The sequence below is a fragment of the Eptatretus burgeri genome, chromosome 5, assembly GCF_056783735.1.
Source record: "Eptatretus burgeri isolate ZD-2024b chromosome 5, Ebu_testis_v1, whole genome shotgun sequence".
NCBI lineage: Eukaryota > Metazoa > Chordata > Myxini > Myxiniformes > Myxinidae > Eptatretus > Eptatretus burgeri.
Window position 1 is genome coordinate 37,703,874 of NC_140965.1, and position 23,083 is coordinate 37,726,956.

Sequence of the window (23,083 nt, forward strand, 5' to 3'; positions counted from 1 at the left end):
CAATATGACACAATGACGTCCATACTCTTGTTACCGGTTAGGGGTCAAAGGTCAGGGGGGTCACGACCTTGAAAATAAAGTATTTTTAAAAACAGGAACTCATGTGTGCTAATACCCCTAAATATAATATTATACAATGATTGACTTTTGTTGAGGTTGCTACGAGATTACCTTCTCTTGTTGAAATGTATTCACCGAGCTTGCGAGTGAAGACTCGCCAGAACGACGTGAGTTGATTGTTGTTTAGTCCGTAGCCCCCGAAAGTCGGGGGGGGGGGTCATGACATTATAGATATGTGGTTTGTGTCATAAGACCATTCATATGAAACCAGTTCCCCACACTCATACCAAGAACAAAAAAGTAGTGGCGGCAAAGGTATGCGCTCTATGAGTGCCCATTCTACTTTCATCAGTGTTTCTGTTAGAAAGACCTTTGCCGCTTGCCTGGTGTTTTGTTTGTGGAGGGGGGGGATGTGTTGAAGTTGGTCTGTGAATCCCCAGTGTGATGTCTTCCTCCCTCTGCTACTTTCAATCTTTCTCTCAATCCATGATTGATCTGTTCCAACAAGCCAACCATGCATTTCTCAATCCACCAACAATCCGCTTCACCAAACCTCAATTCAACAAGTAAAAAAAGACATAAAATATCATATTCCCCATTGTTTTAGTAATTTTACTGCATGGAGTTAAAGGCTAGCCCATATTTATGTACAACTAAAATGGCCGCCATTCGACCAGTTGTCTATCTTTTATCAAATTGCAATATAAAGTGAGGGTAATGTGTGTGCTATCATATACTGTGCGTGTGCCAAGTGTGAACATCGGACCATCCATGTCTGAGAAATCAATGGGAACACATTTAAGTAACAAAATGGCTACTTGTTGGCCATATTGGATCTGATCTCAAAAAATAATGTCGTGCTTATGTAAGCCATCATTCATTATCCAGGTGCCAAATTTGAACAACATCAGCAAATGCATCTCTAAGAAATGGTTGAGGACATGTTCAACATTTTTTTTTTTTCAATTAAAATGGCCGCCAGTTGGCCATGTTGGATCTGATGTCGAAAAAAATATGACGTGCATATGTATGCCATAATTTCTTATATATGTAAGCACACACGGTTCGTATGCTTACACAACGTGTTAGCACACCCCTCCAGTAATATATAAAGCTCTTTCTAACCACTAACTGAATGACTGACTGATATTAAGGATCGATGCCTTCCCGGTGTATAGAAAGCTGAAATTTTACGTGTTGATGGACATTGAGGCCAGTACACCGAAAAAAAATCACAGAATCGTCAGACAACATCCATAAATTAAAATATAAATGAATGAAAAAAATCAAACAGGTGAGCGACCCAAGACAATGGGGAAACAACGTTCGTTTGCTTTCACAATGTGTAAGCACACCCCACGAGTATTATATAAAGCTCTTTCTAACAACTGACTGACTCACTCACTCTGACTGATATTAAAGATCGGTACCTTCCAGGTGACGTAGAAAGCTGAAATTTTGCATACCGATGGACATTGAAGCCAGTACACTGGCTCAAATCACAGGATTGTCAAACATTCAGAAATGAAAATATAAATAAATGAAAAAAAATGCATGTGAACAACCCGAGACAATGCGGAAGCATGGTAATTTTGTGTGCCGATGGACATCAATGCCGATACACCAGGTAAAATCACAGAACCATCAGAAGGCATCCATAAATGAAAATCTAAATAGATGAAAAAAATAAAGAAAATAAATAAATGAAAAAACAAAAGCAGGGTGAGTGACCCGAGACAATGGGGAAGTACGGGTACGGTTCATATGCTTACACAATGTGTTACACAATGTGTTACACAATGTGCACACCCCGCTAATATATATATATATATATATATATATATATATATATATATATATATATATATATATATATATATATATATATATACATACACACACACACACACACACACACACACACACACACACACACACACACACACACACACACACACACACACTCTATATCGTATATACATACTCAGTTGGAGAGTTGGAATTGGCTTACAACCTGTATGTTGATGTGATGGTCAATTTATTGTTTTTCTTTCTTATAACTTTTTAAATGCCCCTTGTATATCAGTGAGCACTACACCCACTTCCTTTTCTACTTCGTTCAGCAATCTCGGATGAAACTCTCTGGCGTTTGAGTTCATTTTTCTGTCCGACTTTCAAACAGCTTTCCAACATCCTTCTTTGTCATAACCACCTTGTCTGTTTCTTCCAGCTCCTTGTCTGTTTTCTCCAAAGAAAGCAAATTGTTGATTCTCGAACAGGGGTCACCACCCTTCTTTTTTATGAGCTACTTTTGATGAATGAAATATTTCAAGAGCTATGCAGACAAAGTGAAAATATATGAATTGATAAGGGTACAAATTTCGTTATTCCAGTTAAATTACAAAAATTCAAATTTAAAGTGAAGGAAAATTGATCTTTACCTATATTTCAATGTGAAACTTGACACTGCATGCTGTCCACTAGAACTGTGTAATCTTACGTGTCCTTCAAATGCTCCTCTGTCAGAAGGGTTTGAAATTTAGATTTGATTCGGTTCATGTCGGAAAAAGCAGATTCGCAAAGATAGATGGAGCAAAATGGGGAAGCCACTTTCATTGCTACTTTGCAGATGTTACTGTGCTTATCAATATCCATGAGACTCCATAAATTTGTGGGAGATTGTCTTGATTTCAAATGAATGTCATTTTGAAGGCTGATAATCTTCATATCCAAAGGGACACAATCAAGGTCAAACAGCACACTAATTTGTTCAGAAATGTTACTAATATTAACTTCCATGAAGGGGTTTGAAGTGAACATCAAACAGGGCTCCATCTCCTCAAAATAATTAAATCTGTTGTTGAACTCTTGGCCAAGCCTGGTCAGGAAATCACTGAACTTGTCAATGTCCACGATTTTGAGAGCAACCTCATTCGCTGCCTGTGTTTGGAGCATAGAAGGAAGATATTGCATTTTCCTTTCCTGGAGTTGTATCAGAAGATTAAGTGTCGACTTGAAAGCTTTCACTGCACTAATTCATGTCGGCAATTGTCTTCCGTTTCCCTTGCAATCCACAGTTCAGTGCGTTCAATATTTCTGTCATATCTGTGATAAATGGCAAATCAAGCAGCCACACAATGTTTGATAATTGGGTGGTATCTTCGTTTCCTGACTCCATGAAAACTTTAATTTCTGGTAAGAGTGAAAGAAATCGACGAAGTATTGCTACAACGAAGGAAGGACCCTTCCCTAAACACAATTCGCTGGCTCTGGCAACCACATCTATCTCTCTCTATCTCTCTATCTCTCTATCTCTCTATCTCTCTCTCTCTCTCTCTCTCTCTCTCTCTCTCTCTCTCTCTCTCTCTCTCTCTCTCTCTCTCTCTCTCTCTCTCTCTCTCTCTCTCTCTCTCTCTCTCTCTCTCTCTCTCTCTCTCTCTCTCTCTCTCTCTCTCTCTCTCTCTCTCTCTCTCTCTCTCTCTCTCTCTCTCTCTCTCTCTCTCTCTCTCTCTCTCTCTCTCTCTCTCTCTCTCTCTCTCTCTCTCTCTCTCTCTCTCTCTCTCTCTCTCTCTCTCTCTCTCTCTCTCTCTCTCTCTCTCTCTCTCTCTCTCTCTCTCTCTCTCTCTCTCTCTCTCTCTCTCTCTCTCTCTCTCTCTCTCTCTCTCTCTCTCTCTCTCTCTCTCTCTCTCTCTCTCTCTCTCTCTCTCTCTCTCTCTCTCTCTCTCTCTCTCTCTCTCTCTCTCTCTCTCTCTCTCTCTCTCTCTCGTTGTTGTTGTTGTTAATTGGTCCATTCAGTTTTCCTGGAACAGGCCTGCTGTACATGGAAACCAGGACTCAAGATTGTTTTGGTAAGTGTTACAACTAAATTCACTTTATGATTGTGTTACTATCTGTTAAGACCATGCATCAATTTTTTTGACCATGTGAATGCAGTTGTTGTTTTTTTTCCATATTTTAATGCAAGCTACTCAATGGCAGCCATCAAGCTACCAGTCGGTCATGATCTACCTGTTGGAGACCCCTGTTCTAGAATATTTACTATCTTTTCTTTTGTAAATGTAGAAATACTGTAAAATATCACTCTATGTCAGCAATTTTTTTCCTCATTGTCCATTCCTCTTGTACTATCTTATACCTTGAGATGAAAAAAAGACTGTCATTCCATACATGGAAATGAAACTTGTTTGCTGTTTTCAATGAAATCGTAACTTATAAAAACTAATTCTACAACCACAAACAATTGTTTTACTTTAACTCAGGTATGCACTGAAACCTCATCTCTATGATTCATTATTACTTTGGTTGTATTTATTAAAGCACAGGTAGGTCATCCTTTGCACTGTAGACCAGTGCAAAGGATGACCTACCTGATGAAAACTTAGGTATGAGGTCGAGGATTATATTTTTAAAGTAGTTTAATGGAACAAAATGACGAATAAAGCAAAGAATCTTGATGAGCAATATATACTGTTATATTTGCATGGTAGTGAACTGTCCACAAATAACAGATAGAGTGACTTGATTACATGATGCAGAGGTTTTCAATTCACATCATGTTCCAAGTAAATTATTTTAAGTAAAAGTTTAAATACACACCCAAGTTAAAATTTGTATAACTTGGACCACCAGATAAAGACAGTAGAACTCCATCAATAACTCTATTGAGTAGCTATGCAGGGGGGTGGGAAGAAGAAAGGAGAAGATTTTCATGGAGAGTGGACAGGGAGGCAGCACGGGGTAGAGGGAGGCAGCGTGAGGGAAAGGGGAGGAAATGGGAAGGTGGCGTGAGGGGAGGGGAGGGCAAGTGAAGGCAGCGTGAAGTGAGGTTTCACGAGGACATAACCACTGTCTGGACACATCCGGAGATAACCACTATCCGGACATAACCACCATCCAGATACATCAAGGGAAGGCAGCATAAGGAGATAGCAAGGTATGGCAGTGTGAGGGGACAGTATATCCAAACATAACCACTGTCCGGACACATCCAGGGATAACCACTTTTCGGACACGTTCAAGGATAACCACCGGCCGAACGACGAGTATACCAAGGGGGGGGGGGGAATGGAGAGGGGAGGGGAAAGAGGAGTGGAGGACCGAGGAGGGGTGGGGGAGTGAGGAGGGGTGTGGGAAGGGAAGGCAGAATGAAGGGAGGGGGAGGACGTTTGAGGGGAGGGCAAAGGACTGCATGAGGGGAGGGCAAGGGAAGGCACCATGAGGGGAGGGAAAGGGAAAGCAGTGTGAGGGGAGGATCCAGACATATCCACTGTTTTGACATGTCTGGAGATAACCACCATCCAGACATCTATGGAGATATTCACCATCCAGACATAACCACCATCTGAATACATGCAGAGATAGCCACCGTCTGGGCATCATCACCGTCCAGATATGTTCGGAGAGAGAGAGAGAGAGAGAGAGAGAGAGAGAGAGAGAGAGAGAGAGAGAGAGAGAGATAGAGATAGAGATAGAGATAGAGATAGAGATAGAGATAGAGATAGAGATAGAGATAGAGATAGAGATAGAGATAGAGATAGAGATATAGATAGATAATGGGGGTAGGGGAGTTAGCAGAGAATGTTATACTTAATGAACAAATCACACACGCACACACACACACGCACACGCACACGCACACACACACACGCACACGCACACACACACACTTGTCCTGTGACATGTGGAAAAAATTCAGCTCTGTAATTGAGAAAACACGATAATATGGTTCAGAAATCGGGTGTTATCAAATATATTTTGCTTTGAAACTCACAAAGATAAAGCATTTTTAACCCTTTCCCCTTTCCCTAATAACCCTTTCAATTTTTAACCCTTTCCCCTACCCTAATAACCCTTTCAATTTAAACAATTTTTAACCCTTTCCCCTACCCTAATAACCCTTTCCAAAGCATTGCACCAAAGTAGGAGCGTTTGCACAACAGACTGAACTACTCACTCAGTTTTGGGGCTAGGCCCGCCAAACCTTCTGTGGAACGTTTTGGGGTCCCAGCTAGTGTTCTATGGTGGGTGGGAGGTTTCATAAATACCTCAATACAATCATGATTTTGAGTTTTTGTCCATAAAGTAAGAAGCTGCTCCCGATCTGGATACAACGTCAGAAAGGTTTCTCTTAGTTTCCCTCACGAATGTTTGAAACATTGTATTTAATGGTATGGTATTAATTTGTCATTGGAATGATGCTATTTGGAATGAAAATAATGAGAGAGATTGAGTTTAAAAGAGATTCAGTAAATAATGTGATGGATTCCATCCGTGACATTCGCGGATTTGACATTTGTGGAATCGTCATGCCATCATTGAAACACTTTGTTTACTTAATGAGTATTGGTAATATTGTATTTCATAATGTTAATTGTATGGTATTAATTTGTGGTTGGAATTATGCTGTTTGGAATGAAAATAAAGAGAGAGATTGAGTTGAAAGCAAAATGACGAAATTATGTCAGTGGTTCCATCCGTGACATTCATGGATTTGACATTTGTAGTTTCACCATTTTTGAACCAAGTCCTTCACCAATTGGCTGTCCAGACCCTCCCGACCATAGCATGGTAACCTCGCGAGTATATACCCATATATGTACCTCTACCTTGTAGCAACTGCCAACTGTACATCCCTTTCGGGACATGAACTGTTCCGCTATCGACTGGAGGGCGCTCGGCAAGTGGCTTAAGCACTCAAGCAAGCACTCCCATTAAATGGTTGATGAGGAACGGCTGGCCAGACTGTGGCAGCATACCATTTATGATCCCTTTAACTTTGAAGCCGGTCTTCACCATGCCCTCAGCAGTTAAATAAATTAAATTAATTCATCCAAAATGACTTTATCCACAAAAGAGTTGTTGTTCAGTGGAGAACAACCCTGGAGACATCACAAAGTTCAATCTCCAATGAAATAAACATTGCAGATAATCCTCCACGTTGCCTACTCGTCTGTGCACGCGTCACATTGTACATTGGTTCAGCGTCCGCACAAACGTTATAACATTATTTTTAAAAGTCTGTTTTTCACCAGATTTGCTTTGATTCCCTGTACAGCACCTCACAAAACCTCCGAAAATATAGACACAGATCTGGCAGATGCTTTGGATAGGCAGTCCCTCTGGGTGACAGAGCACGAGGTCTCGCAGTGAATGCATTTAATCATCCAGCTCAATGTAGCTGGTTAATTTTGGCACATTCCTAAATCTTTTGTTCACTCAATATAATTCTCCAAACAGTAGAAAAAGACAAGTTTGATGCTTTGGAAATTTCACGTTTTCTCGTGTATGTCTGGAAAAGGAGGGAACAGCCTTGCTTGCTTAAAGTAAATAGGTATATAGGCTTAGTTGTAAGACTTTATTTCCTTAAATTTATCAGATTTCACAACAAATTTTGACACTTATTTAGTCCGGACGATTTCCGATCCTAAAAAGCAAAATAATATTTTGAGGATGTACTTTAATTCGTCAGTTAGAGTAGATGGTGGAAAATTGCATCATATAATGCATAAAATTGCTCCAAGTTCCTAATATGAAAACGAGAGCACTTACAACAGTGATGTATACAGCGATTCATGGCTATGATGAACAGGCATCTGATATGAGTGAGGAAAGTTAAAAAATAAAAAATTATCCTTAAGAAATCGTTGCAGCCTGTTCAAAGTCAAGGCATGCTTGAGTAGGCCAAAAAACATGGTGGTATCAGACCGCAGCAAGGTTACCCAGGAGATGCCTTAAGACCCCAAAGCACGAGGTGGCCGAGGATGTAGCTGATAAAGGATATAATTAAATATGGCTGTTAATTATTTTCAAAAGGGGTGTTTTCATTAACCTAAATATCCAATTTCCAGTCATGCACTTCCTTGGAGTTTCCTTTGGATTCATGAAATGAATAAAAGCAGGCACCACACCCAATACATATATATATGTATATATATATATATATATATATATATATATATATATATATATATATATATATATATATATATATATATATATATATATATATATACATACATATATTTGCGGCCCAGGATTGGGGCGAGAAGATCATGAGGGGGGAAAGCTATCTCGGGCTCCCACCAGACTCTTCGGAATCGCAGGCCGTCACACACGTCTAACTCCGTGACAAGGCGGGTCACGAATCTCCCGTGCACGCCAATAACTCAACCACGTGACCTAGGGTCCTCCATCTCCTGTTTAACCGGTTACCTAAAATAGTCACGTGACTTAATTACCGGAGGACATGCCCTTGGTGTGTACACCTTGTCCAAATCGGGTCACTTTACTGGATCAGATGCAGTCGAGCGTAACTGCCAAGAACGTACCGGCTCGAAGAATGGATCATTGAGAAATAAAATCCCGGCTCGGCTTGGATACGGAGCATGCTGGATCAATGAAGGAACAGACAAAAACGAGCTGGGAACATTTCTATACAAGCATTTATTAACAGACAGGCAAGGAAAAAAATGTGGCACGGTGAATGGATTTATTATTGTATGCAAGCAGTGATAGTAAGGAATTTGTGGGGTGTGACATAAAGAAAGCAAGCAACCTACAAAAGCGGATACAGAGCAGACTTATCCCTATATATCTTCCACACTCCTAACTTAGGCGAGGACAGGCACCATGACATACACACACACAATGACACACACACACACACACACACGCACACACAAACACACAAACACACACACACACACACACACACACAAAACCTGATGAAGATGACGTAATCAGAAGAAAGGAGAGGAGATGAGGGCTAATGGCCTCGCAACACCTTGCACGGTCAGCCGACCATGCTACACAGTACGTTTTGGGGGACGCTCCGCTGAGCGATCCCACCTTGAGAGTCGGCACGTTATCTTCTGCTTGGTTACTGTCCGGGCTCAGCGCATTCACCGATCCAGAGAATAGGCGTAGCTGACAGGCAAGGAAGGTGGTAGGTGGACCCAGCACACACGAGGAGAGGCGGTGGGTGGAGCCAGCAGCACGTGAGGAAGGGGCAAGGCAGTAAGGTGGAGCAACAGGCAAATGTACTGTAGAAATCCCAGAGATAGGAAGGCAGAGATCGAGAGTGAGTGGGTGGAGTGGCAGATGAGGCAGGCGGAGCAGCACGTGAATGCAGAGATCGATCCCAGAGAGGGAAGCAAGGCGAGACGATGAACGGCTTCGCGATCCGCCTTTTGTAAGCCCCGTGGTGTAGGGTGGGGTGACAACACGAAGTGTGTGTCGTCACCCAAATCGTGTGCTCCTATTGGGCTCTGGGCCCATGCTGCCCAGCCCCTATGGCCGGAAGTGGTCTCATTTGTGCATCTGGCGAGACATGGAACGAGCTGTGGAATTGTCTTGCACCGAACTCCGCGACATGAACCGGCTTGCACAGAACTCCCAGGCCGCGTTCCGGCGACTGGCCGAGGGTCGCGTCAGTTTCCCGTTCGGGCAACCCCGGCACTCTGTGGTTGGCGCTGGTCAATGCGCTTGTTCCGTCTGCATGTCATGCGGTCCGAGCGATCTGGGCCATGCATTTGCACCTCTGCTTCATGGTGACTGCATCAAGGCAGATGTGCGAGGAGGCGCGGGATAACCTCTGCCATTTGCGGGAGATATTAGTGACCGAGGTGGTGAGCGAAGATTGATGGTAAGACGCCATTGTAAATCAATGCGCAGACCTGAATAAAGATGTGCACCATGCGTGTCCCGTGCAGTGCGGTTGTGATTATCGCAGGGCAACACACGTGTCTGTTATCGTGCATTTGTACCTGCTCCTCTTTGTGTCATGGATTGAAGGAAAGGATTGAATGTAAATCAGGGTTGAAAAGAAGACAGATATAATTATTAGATGCAGATTTGAATGGAAGGGCGCGATGCGCACGTCCTGTACAGTAGGGTGGTTGAGGTTATCGCTGGGCTGCACGCGCCCCATACAATCTGGTGGTGGAGTGTTTTTCACCGTGATTCTCACAGGCGGCCGCCTGGGTGTGTTGCCTGCTTTTATTTATTTAATGAATAAGAGGAAAGAGTTGGAATGAAGATAGAGATATAATTAGACCTAGCTATAAGACCCATGCAACGCACTTCATCCCGTTAACCCATTACACGTGAGGGGGAGGTGTCCCAAATGTCCCATGCCCCAAAAATAATTAACCGAGTGCATTGCATATCTAAGCTAGCAGGCTCATATTATGGACATCCTTATGCTACGTTTCCAGAATTGAACTAAACAAACAGGTGGGTTATAACTATATACATTTCTAGTATTTTTTCATTACCCATGACCCAAGACCTTTGACTCAAGGGAAGAAAACACAGCAAATGAAACATTTGCGGATGAGTGCTGCAGCAGGTGATCACACAGCCTGGTGTCTTCATGGCCCAAAATGGTCCTTTTTTACTTACGAAATCTAAAGATTTCATAAGTATGTTGATATGATGACTTCCATCCTCTGTTTGTGTGTTTGTTTGTTTATGTGTGTTTGTGTGTTGGTGTGTTTGTTTGTAGGCACGATAACTTGAGAACGGAAGAAGCTACCAATCTCAAGTTACACCACGTGATTCAGGAGGGTGATGGCTAGCGCTGATTAGATTTTGGCCAAAATCGGTGAAAGGTCAAGGTCACAGTGAGGTCAAACATAATTCCATAAATTCATGTGGAGAAATTGAGTATTTTTGGTTCGGTCGACGTTACGAGTTCGTTTTAACTTCAATTTTAATTTTGTCTTCGGTTTTTGCAATCCCTTAGGACGCTTAACACTCGGTTGTCGAAATTCTGGTAAAAATCCGATGTTTTGGAGACGTTTTAAGATTGTATAAAAAATATTTCACTCGCCGCGTCACGGCTAGTCATGTGGTGCAGCGCGCTCGAGGAGACGCGTTGTTGAGTCAGGTAAAGGTTTTGGGTGTGCTCGCTGACGGTGTTTTCGATAAAGATGGTGTTTAAAAGTCATTTTTTATCCCAATAAAGGTTATGGTCGCATGCCTGACTCGCTAAGCCGTCAGATTTTGTAAAGATTGTTGGTGGATGTCCGAATATTACGGTTTTGTGACTTTGATAAAATAATATTAAATAATTGCGTGGAGAAATGTAGATATTTGCTTCGGTCGACGTTACGATTTTTGATGGTTTGGTACAGAATCATCGTAGAAACGTCTGGTTTGCGTCGCTACCTTCTCTAGAGACAGCTTTTATTAGACAAGGTCAGAGGTCAAGTTTACGATTTCATAAGTACCAGTCTATGACTGCTTGTTTTTTTGTTTTTTGTTTTTTGTTTTTTTTCTTTCCTGGCTGCTGGGGGCTGATATATATATATATATATATATATATATATATATATATATATATATATATATATATATATATATATATATATATATATATATATATATATATATATATATATATATATATATACATATACAGTATTTATATATTTATATATATATATATATATATATATATATATATATATATATATATATATATATATACATATACATATATACATATACAGTATATATATATATATATATATATATATATATATATATATATATATATATATATGTATGTAAATCATTTCAATTTTATCAGAAGCATGAGGGTCACAAGGTCCTATCTGTGGCCAATTTAGGGTTGCAGCAAATGGTTGACATATGTGGGAGTTTGAAGTTGGAATAAGATTAGGGAGGTGGTATGTGTGTGTGAAGCTTACATTTGGGTGAATTGGGAGGTAGATTGGGAGTATGTAAAGAGGGGGGAGGGGGGGAGGTGGAGGAGGGGAAGAGGGGGAAAGGTTCGTAGGTTAAGGGGGATGAGTTATAATGAAATCTCTACCATGTGTGTGCGTAAAAGTAAACAGAGGGTTCCGAACGCGTCCACAGAGGTGAGACTATTTCATTGTTCCAGGGTATATGCCACATTAGAATTACATTAACGACTGATAAAAAGTTGAAGTTTCAAAAAGTACTGAGCAGACAGACATATTATAGTACATAATACAGCATTATGCAACACTTCACAGGGAGACGCGATCATCAATTTCTCACCTGTTCCAGCAACTCGGCAGTGCAATCGAATCGGCAGGAGAGCTGATTTCATTGCCATAGGAATGTAATTGTGTCAGGCCCAGAGTGGAACCCACGGATCAATCAATTTTGCGTCACAACTGGTAAAGCTGCGCCGCGCATGCGGAGCATCCTTTATTGCGCATGAAAAGTGCGTCGGCCAGGTGCGTTTTCTGGCCCCTAACGCCACCACGCGTGAGGTATATCTCGGGGTGTGGGGGTGCACACGACACGCTAGGTGCGTTCTCTGGCCCCTAACGCCACCACGCGTGAGGTATATCTAGGGGTGTGGGGGTGCACGCGACGTGCTTGGTGCGTTTTCTGGCCCCTAACGCCGCGCGTGAGGTATATCTAGGGGTGTGGGGGTGCACATGACGCGCCAGGTGCGTTTTCTGGCCCCTAACGCCATGTGTGAGGTATATAGGGGTGTGGGGCGCACATGACGTGCTCGGTGCATTTTCTGGCCCCTCAGGCCACCGCGCGTGAGGTATATCTAGGGGTGTGGGGGGGGGCGCACATGATGCGCTAGGTGCGTTTTCTGGCCCCTCAGGCCACCGCGCGTGAGTAATATCTAGGGGTGTGGGGGGGTGTGGGGGGCGCACATGACGCGCTAGGTGCGTTTTCTGGCCCCTAACGCCGCGCATGAGGTATATCTAGGGGCGTGGGAGCGCACGCGACGTGCTAGGTGCGCGGGACATGTGGCACGCGCAGAGTGTGCGTGGTGCTCAGTGCGCGTGGGAAGCACGAGACCGGTTTCTCTCGGTGCCGGCAGGCACAGCGACGATCGCAAGACGCCGGTGAGAGTGGGTATATCCCCCTCACTCTTGCCTCGAGCGTCTCGGCCCACGGACCTCTCGAGTGAACCGGCTCCATAAGTGGAGCGAATTTCACCCTGGCGGTACCTACCTTGAACGTGCTGATCGCTTTGCCTGGCAGGTAAGACGATTCTCGCCCGTTTGTTCGTTCAGGTATCGGCCAAAATGCTCCGCCGCGTGCTTTACTGACCAATGGAATCACGTTTTCATCCCATATCTGTGTTCCGCTCTGGATACCTGCATGCCACAATGTCACAGGTAACGAGGCGGTGGACAGGAATGATTGTTGTACGTCAAGTGTGTAAATGTGCGAATGATGATTGAGCGCAGAGTTTCGGGAAAATGTTGCCACGTCACGTTAATAATAATGTGTGCACTTCATACCCTCCATCACCTTTCTCCTCCATGAGCCTCGATCTTGTGGGAAATTAAGCTTCGATGCGAACGAATGTCGACATACTTTACGTGGAGCGTTCAAAAAGTTCTCGGAACCAGAGCTTTAGCTTCTCACGTGATATGTAAAATGTTTTATTTATCCTTCAATCTATCAGTTATCATTGATTCTAAAAAAAAACAAAAAAAACATTTCGTTTCCAATTTATGATTCTACTTATTCGAACAGAAATCCGAACCAAATGGTATTAGTGAGACTCTCCGAAGACGTCTCTGAAGGGGAGTGCGCAAGCTCACCTGTTCAAACTTTCCTCTGAACAAGTGAGGATTTGTAAAAGCACTTTTTGTTCAAAAAGTCATTTAATTTCAGAATATCTCCAGCAATGTTATAACTTTTGTTTAGTCCAAAAGAATGTTTCAAGTTGATGATTTTAAAGCTTGGAAAATGCTTGCAAACACTCATCAAGAAAATAAGAGGTGGATTTGGCAAGTATCACCTGCATATTTATTCCACTCCAGCTGTAGCTGTACATGGCATGGCATTGTGGGAATTTTTTTTGGAAGATGAAATTGGCTGGCGTCGGATTTTTTTTACAACACTGATAGGGTGACGGGCTTTGGAAACCTGGCGTCCTGAGTTCAAATCCCCTACCGTTGAATTAACACCATGCGGAGTTGACTCAGCCTGTCATCCTTCCGAGGTCGGCAAAATGAGTACCAGCTTGCTGGAATGATTCAGCCATTCGAGTATCCTGCGTCAGAGTGGCAACCCGCCGAGGATTGTGCCCAGTAGCCCAGGAGACTGCTCCGGCAGCACCGACGCTCTGGACAGAGTATGGTCCCATTGGGTGGATGGATGGATATCCTAACTAAAAATAATTCAACTTCAAACTACTTTAAACACTAAGGCATGTATAATGCATGTATTTCTTTTTTCTTTTTTTGTTGCTTCGTTTGCATAGATCCAATTTAAGGTGTAATAATGATATAATACCATTCCGTTCATGCTCTAAGGACAGATAGGGATGCCAAGGCAGTTTCATTGGCAGGGCGTACAGTCCTGGATGGGTCGCTACTCCGACACACCCAAAATGGTTATTACCCCAGTACACTGGTACTCATTTTGTCGACCTCAGAAGGATGACAGGCTGAGTCAATCCCCACCTGGTGTTAATTCAACGGTCAACGGGAGCTCAATCTCAGGATCCGAAGGTCCCAAGCCAGCCAGCTTAACTGCTAAGCCAACACCAGGCATAATTTAAGATGTACATAGATCATACATCCTGCAAGCTCTACAATGTTCTGTTAAAATAGGAAATAAAAGAAGATGATGTATATTGTATAATGACTTGTCAATTAGTCATTCATATTGTTAACACCACCCTTGCAGATGCATACAAACCCCATGCCAATCCCCTCACCTCCCACCATGATTATATAGTATATCTATGATCATGATGTTGCATGTTATATGAAAATCTATTGTCCTACATCAGGGTTGGTAGGATAGATTTGAGGTTTACGCACTCTCCTTTGAGCTGTCTATCCTGGGTTGCTTGCAAACTCGCGATAAATCTTGGTGTTTCATATGCATGGTGAGGCATCGTTGAGTGTTCCATCCCTCAGACGCATGTTAAACTGGCTGTCCAAAAGGGTGGGAATAATTGGGATCAAAAGGAAGTAGGAGTATTATATGGCCCTTCATCCTATGTTGGCACATGATAAAGGGTTGACACAGTGTAATTTCCCGATGGTTTCGCTTCCTGTGAAGCAGTTGATAATGACGCCCGCAAAAGAGAAACTAAGGAAGTCATTTTTTGTTTTCACTGATAAATGTTGTGCAGTGGTATCTTATGGTAGTTTCACTGAAAATCTTTAAGTGTACATTGTCTTAAGAACTTCATTCATTTTTCACTGCGATCTTTGAAATAACTCATTGGGATGGTTGGAGTCAGAGAATCATTCGACACTGCGTGCTTTGGCACTGAGTGCAATAAATTGTGATAAATCTTTTCATGTTACAGTGGCGTAAATTCTATGTCAATAATTCTATAAGCCAGGCTGCCTGCCACACACACGCACCGGCTGCACCAAGCGTTAAGAATTTTTGGCAAGACGTTGATAGGCATTAAAGACTCAGTTGGAACAGTTGTATCACAATTGTGGAATTTGTTTGAGATGTGTCCCTTTGTGCAAGCTAATTGGCTACTTGTCAAGCTCACAGAGGGCACAAACACATTCTTTGCTATGCATAGATACTGAGGGCCAGGCAAGTGGGACGTGTGGGTGAGAATTGAATATTTACCAGGAAGGGATGAGTGGACTTAGGGTGGTGGAAGGAGGATGGTAACAGCAGGACGGGTTCCAAAAACACATTGCCTTTTGTTCTTGGCATGAATACTTCCTGAAAAGTTTAATTTTGAGCGACGGCAACGAATCAATTGCCATAGCTCCTCAGTGCTTTCTTTGTTTCAGAAATTTGTGGTTCCTCATTCACAGACCTGGTAATCCAGGAAACATGAAACTCTTGACGAGACATATGCCCAGCCAAGCACACTGTTCCGGAACTACATTTGGGTCTGGGAAATGCTGTGAGGAAGGACATTCCATGCCAGGATTGTTTCATGCTCCTTTGCTCATCGGCATTTGCAATTCAGATGGAAATTTCGGTAACGCCTACCCAGGTCTCGTCGACATTTGCGAGTCCTAATTCATCGCTCCCTTCTGAACAATGCCTGATATACAGACATACAAGGGTTTGCTTGTGACGATATTATTTAAGAGCAGGTCCCATTATATTAGCAGCCAATCGGTGGTGTGTAATTGTAAGACTTTGATTTAAGGCAACTATTATCCTATACTACTATACTATTGAATGTCCATGTCTATATAATGCCATGGCAATTGGTGTCATGACGATTTTGAAAATCTGAGCTCCTCATTTACACCTCTTAAAGCTGAGTATTTTTTTAAACCGGATTTGTTGTGTTTTAGTTTATTTTGTCTCAGCTCGGTGTTGCTGTTGGTATCCCTTATGTTTCCTATTAATTTGTTCATTGTTTTTGCCATTCGTTTTGTTTTGTTTCGTATTGTTCAAAGCCTGACAAGGCCTATCCTCAGATCAAAAGTCTAAAAATTATTTGTCTCCATATTTGTCATTTTGTTTTCTTCCTCTTTATTGGTATTGTGCTTCTATCTCCTCAATATCATCCTATTTCCCCTCCTCATTTCACAATTTTTTTTCAAAATTAACAAAAAAAAAACTTTACTTTTCACTCCAGAACGATTCTCATTTCTACTTGAATTTCCTTCTGCTTCTAATTATAAATTTTTCACTGCCCCATTTTTCTCAATATAACCAAACTGAATCAATATAAATGCTCCTTCCTCTTTTCAAAGTATTTACAATCAATTTGAAAATGCATTTCAACCCTTGTGTTTTCCTTCTGTACCACGATATATATCTCTTCTTCTTATTCACATGGGTTATTTTTCAAAGGTGTTTGTCCGCTTGGCATTTGGTACATCGATAATCCCCCACACATACAGTGCAGCATTTCACAATGCGTTCAACAAGGGATCTTATCTTCCATCACATAATCTTTATCTCCATTTGTCAAATTCAGAAATTTGGAATCCGAATAAGCATCCCGCTCAAAGCTTCATGTCCTCTCTTTTTGAATCCCTCCTCACCCCACCCTCTCAATCCTTACCCCGCACCCCACACACTCAAATCTTCCCTCACCCATAACCCCCAAAGCCTCACCTTACCCACACAAAGCCCCCTCCCCACACCCCTCCACTATCCTGCACTCTCCCAATACCTCCCTACCCCCTATCTCTAACTGTGTGGACCCCAAACATGTGGAGCCTCTGCTCCAACCTGAGAGATCTCTCAATCCCGGCTGCTGCCGATAAACCAGATATTATCTGTACAACAACATCTTTCCTCCCAAAGGACATCCCTGACTTCTTGGGGTCTATCCCTTGTTATTGCCTCCTCTGATTTGATAGGCCTGAACCATGCCCTGGTGGTAGGGTTGCTCTTTACAGAGACATCACAGAAGTAAATAGACACTTTACATTTACTCAGTTCATCTGTACAAAGCAAGTTTTACTCAGTGATTTGTCCTAATATTCAACTATTTATTTGCAGAAATGAGTTCCTTGGTCGTATAGGATAATTAACTATGCCTCGAATCAAGGGAGCACACGACCTTTGCGATTTTTCAAAGAGGACGAATTGTTGGCCAATCGGAAGGTGGAGTCAGCCAGCGTCAGATAGCTCAGAACCTTGGCATTCCGGTTTCTACAGTTAATCAGGTGATTGTGCAATTCACCAGCGAAGGCAAGGAATCCACAGCTTCCCGTTCTGGTCGACCTGGGCCCTCAGAAATGTGTCTTTGAGCTATCAAGCGGTCTATTGAGAAAACTCCCCATTGCAAGGCAGCACATGGTGCAGAGGAGGTCCAAATTAGCTCAAGAACTGCCATGTGGTACCTTCATCAACTGGGCCCACTATTGGAGAGCAGCTTGGAGAAAACCTCTTCTTAGACCAGCCAACATTGAAAGGAGAAAGAAGTGGGCTGACGAGATGGCCACCAGACCCTTGGAGTTTTGGCAAACTGTCATTTTTCAGATGAGTCCCAATTTGCTCAATTTTCTGACAGTGGATGCGTATGGGTTTGGAGACTTCCCAAACAAGAGTTCTCTTTGAACCGATTGCAGCCAACTGTCAAACACGGAAGTTTTTCAGTGATGTTGTGGGGAGCAATCTGGAGCACTGGTCGGTTAGAGATTGTGGAGTTTGATGGCAACATCAACTCCCTGATCTACATTTCTATCATTGTGGATGGACTTTTCCCCATCTTCTCCACTGTTTAGATGGTCAAAAACAACACTCTCTTCATGGATGATGGAGCTCCATGCCACACTGCAAAAAGACAACCAAAGAATGGCAGGACAGAAATGAGATCAAGCAACTTCCATGGCCAAGTCAGTCTCCTGACTTGAATCCGATTGAACAACTCTGGGCCATATTGGATCGAGTTGTGCGGAAAAAGTCCAGCAAATCTACATCACGGGCAGAATTTCTAAACCTTTTGCGTGAAGCATGGGTAGAAAACCCACAAGAGAAAATTCCAGAACTCGTTAATTCTACACCTGAAAGAGTTAAAGCATTGAAATATACAAATGGCATGTCTACCATATACTAGTGTATGTATTAAAATGGATCAAATGTTCTTCAAATGTTAAATAAATTAATTCTTTAAAAATCATGGTGTCCATTTACTTCTGTCATGTCTCTGCACATCAATAACTCAATTTCTTACTGTCCATGTACTGATCTTACATCTCCCATTCTCCAGGAGTACCTCTGGCTGAGACTTCACCTCTACTCCCACCTCTTGTTCCCCTGTGTGTTTTATCATCCTCCTAACAGTGACGACCCCATTAACACCTCTCTCTCTCACACACACTCTCACACACTCTCTCACACTCTCTCACACTCTCTCACACTCTCTCTTTTCTCTCTTTTCTCTCTCTCTCTCTCTCTCTCTCTCTCTCTCTCTCTCTCTCTCTCTCTCTCTCTCTCTCTCTCTCTCTCTCTCTCTCTCTCTCTCTCTCTCCAACATGGACAAACTTTTAACCACTTATCCCAACTCTCTCTTCCTCATATATGGCAATTCCAATTGTCACCATGCAAATTGGCTTGGAGTTGGTACCTCTCTCACCAGCCATGGTGCTTCAGCAAAGGACTTCAGTGACTCCATGAGACGACTCAAACTGTGAACTTTCCAACCTGTATTTCTCTAAATGTAAAATCCTCCATTTGGACTCGGTGATGACTAACTTTCCTCCAAATCTCTCCTGCTCTTCCTCTGCTCCAATTGGTTCATCTTATCATGTGCTTGTGAAAGTCAACATCTCTCTGGTTATTTTCTGTCTGGCATTTCACTCGGGCAGATTGACAAGGACTGTAAGCAGCCCTCTCTCTTCAGGACTGGTCTCCCATATCTACTGCCCCTGATGTTAACTCAGCATGGGAATTCTTCCAGAGAAACCTGCTCTCTCGATACGCAGATTCATCCTATCTCATCTTCAATTATCCTACTCTTCTTCCCACCCATAGTAAACTGAATCCTGTGGTGAGGAGGTTGCTTTGAAACAACTTGCCTTCTCTTCCTGGAAGGATAATTCGACTGAAGGCAATCTCAGTGCTTTCTAAAAAGTCCGTAACAAGTGTGTGTCCACTTTCAGGAGAGCCAGAAAGCAACATCTCTCCAACCTCAAGAATGAACTTTCAAACTTGTCTCCCTCCTCTAAAACCTGGTGGCACTTTGTTAAGTTTGTCTCTGGTGTATGCTCCCCTTCCATCCCTTCCCTCTCTTCAAATGGCACCACAGCTGACTCTGCTCATGAGAAGGCTGAATGTCTCAATTCTATGTTTGCTTCCAAATCTTGTGTCCCAAATCCCTCACTCTCAGTACCCATCCTTCCCTGTCATGTCCAACTGCTCTTGGACTGTCTTTTGGACCTGAAGAAGTGGAAATAATTCTTGCAACCCTTGACTCTGGCTATGCAACTGGACTCAATGGCATCAGCTCACGTGTTCTGCTACTCTTTCTTGCTCTGCTGACCTATGAGCAGAAAAGAGCAAAGCAGAAAAGGTGCAGACCTATGAGCTTACTTCGAATCAGCAAGGTCATAAAATCCATCATCCCACTTGATAAGAAATCTTTCCTTTTCTCTAACAACCTCATCTCAGATCACCAATTTGGTTCAGACCAGGTCACTCCACCTTTGGCATGTTGCTTCTACTCACCCAAAAATGGATGGAGACCCACAATATCAGACATGAGATCAGAGCCGTCTCTCTGGCCATACCTCGAGCCTTTTATGCAGTCTGTCATCAAGCCTTACTCTCCAAACTCTCTGCCTGTAGCATCCAAGGCCAACTCCACACATGCTTACTGACTTAATTTTCTCTTAAAGCCAATGTGTGGCACTCAATGGAATCCTTTCATCTCCTCTCCCTGTAAAGGCTGGAGTGTCCCAAGGCAGTGTTCTGGGCCTTCATAAATGTGATCTTCATAAATGATCCCTCCGAATCCCTGGGAAATCCTCTATATCTCTTTGCTGATAACTCCACCCTTGATCATGACACACCTCATTCTTCAGACATGCAGATTGTAGCCTCTGCCTTCTCTTTAGATGATAACAAAATCACAAAATGGTCAAACATTTGTATTATGTCTTTCAATCCTGACAAATCTCACATTCTCTCTCTCTCTCTCTCTCTCTCTCTCTCTCTCTCTCTCTCTCTCTCTCTCTCTCTCTCTCTCTCTCTCTCTCTCTCTCTCTCTCTCTCTCTCTCTCTCTCTCTCTCTCTCTCTCTCTCTCTCTCTCTCTCTCTCTCTTTCTCTCTCTTTCTCTCTCTCTCTCTCTCTCTCTCTCTCTTTCTCTCTCTTTCTCTCTCTCTCTCTCTCTCTCTCTCTCTCTCTCTCTCTCTCTCAAAGGAGCATCTGGCAAACTCTCCAATCTACTTTTGAGGACGTTTAGTCATTCAAACTCCTGGTTCTCACCTTCAGCCATTATCTTTCTTGGGCAAGCCACATTTCAAAATTGGTCTACAAAGCCAGCTGCAGACTGGGCATCTTCCATCATACAGAGTCTTTCCTTGGCACACCTGAACTATCCACCTACAAGACCTTCATCCACAGCTTGATGGAGTACTGCTCCCCCTCTGGACCTGTTCCCCTGCCACACACCTTGCTGAGGTTGACGCCATGGAAAACAAGGCCTTCAAGATTATTGGAATCTCTTTCATTGAAGCTGATTCTATGGATCTATCACTATGTCAACACAGAGAGGTCGGTGGTCTCTCTGTCTTCAACTGCCTCCTTTCTGGTTTTAGACCCTCTGCTCTTTCCGTGCTTTGCCCCCCCCCTCTGTTTTCTGCAGGGCACACACTGTCCACCATCAACCCCCTTCTGGTGAAACTACCTCAATCCAGGATAACTGCTTACCTCCACTCATTTGTTACTCTTTTTTTCCTGCCTGTGGAATCAACTTCAATCTCATTCTTCCCTGCAAGTCTTCACTACAGCTGGTCACCACCATTTCAGGTTGTTCCCAATCCAAAACAATGATCGTTAGTTAACCTGTCTCCCTCTCATCCCACTCCAATCCCTCCTCCTCCCAAATTTCCAATTTCTCTCCTGAGAGTTTCCTTTGATATCAATGTTTTCCACCATATGCATCTTCTTTTGCCCCTCATTCCTCCCCACACCCATTGTTTGCCCAAGTCTGCCTCTATGTTGGCCTTCTACTCTGCTGTTGGTGTATCTCCCCTCTCTCAACTGGTCCTTTTGTCCTGTTGTGTCCTGATCTGTTCCATGTAATAATTTGAGCTCTTCCATGAGCCTCGACTATGTATACCAAAAAAAAAAAAAATGGATTGTTTCCAAACTTTGAACTGCATTGTGTATATTATAATGGAATTGGGGGCAAGGTAAGAAAGACTACCTTTTCAAGATGCTCACAATCTTATCCAACCTGACATAGGTCGTGCACTTATAGATGAGCTGTCTAATCGGCGTTCGATTCCCGACCTGACTATAAGCTGATTACCGATTCTCAGGTGTTGCATCAGCAAGTCCCTCAGATGGAGATTAAGATGGATGTTCCATCTGTTAACATTAGTTGGTGGCTATTAGAGATCCCAGAGTGTCTTTTTATGAAGGGTCATTGAGTTATCACCGACACCGTGAACAATTTTTTTTAATCCTGCCCTAACATACAAGGGGGTATTGCGTCAGCGACTCAAGGAACACAATGCACCACACCCCTTAGAAAATGGAATGCTCCTGCTGATTTCACTCGTCACTGACTCGTGGTTCAAAATGCATCCAAAAACAATTGAACAAACAAGTTAGAATGTTCTTGAAACAAACTTCTTGAGGAGAAGGTAGCAAGTGCATATTTCTGAGAATTAAGGTAATACAATCGAGTTTGCTGGTATCGACAATTTATTAATTAAGCTGTCATGTTCTGAAGTGGTTGAAGGTGTTTAATCGAGGAAAGTGAAAAAGGCATCAGAAAAGAGTTGCAATATTTTCCGTGTTCTTTGACCGAAAGCATGAATGAGGATTTCCATCTACTTTTGATAATGGCAAAGGAAAATGTTTGCAAAGCTGTGCACATCCTATGTAATAGCTCAACAAATTTTGTTCAAATAAGAGTGTAAAGTGAGTGAAGAATGCATTATAACAACAGAAAAGTTAATGTAATAACAAGGTGAGATACATCTCGCTGCATTGATATCTTATGGATGTTTATAAAGAAGCGATAAAGGAACAATAAGTATCATGTTTTTGCCTGTACTCATTTTCAAGAAGTTTTATGTTATTCAGAATCGAATGTCATGAAGACAAGTAAAGACAAGTAGATGTTGTTATCATCAAGTATACAAATGCCCAAAGGGATAGAAGTAAAGAGGGAAGAGAAATGATCCTTGGACTGATCTCTCAAGAACATGTCCAGAAAGATCACATCTTTGTAGTCTGATGTAGCCAAATAAATATTTCCAGTTAATATCTAGAAGGGTTGTCGCATTCTTTTTGATAAGCATAAGGCATAAGTGAGAATGTGATTCATGACTGAATAAGAGAGTTTTAGTGCTGGACATTTGTTTGAAGCCTGATTGAAATGTTTCGAGAGGTAAGACTATAATTGACTGGCAATGA

The 23,083-nt window shown here is 42.5% G+C and overlaps 1 protein-coding gene across 2 annotated transcripts in view; it reads left to right on the forward strand.

Moving 5' to 3' along the window:
* Positions 1-12,820: 12,820 nt before the first annotated feature.
* Positions 12,821-23,083, forward strand: part of LOC147026255 (extracellular sulfatase Sulf-1-like) — a 397,411-nt gene continuing 387,148 nt past the window's right edge. For both annotated transcript variants that reach the window (XM_085881495.1, XM_085881494.1), the window contains exon 1: positions 12,821-13,062. The gene's annotated coding sequence lies outside the window, so the exon portion shown is untranslated. The remainder of the gene's footprint in view (positions 13,063-23,083) is intronic.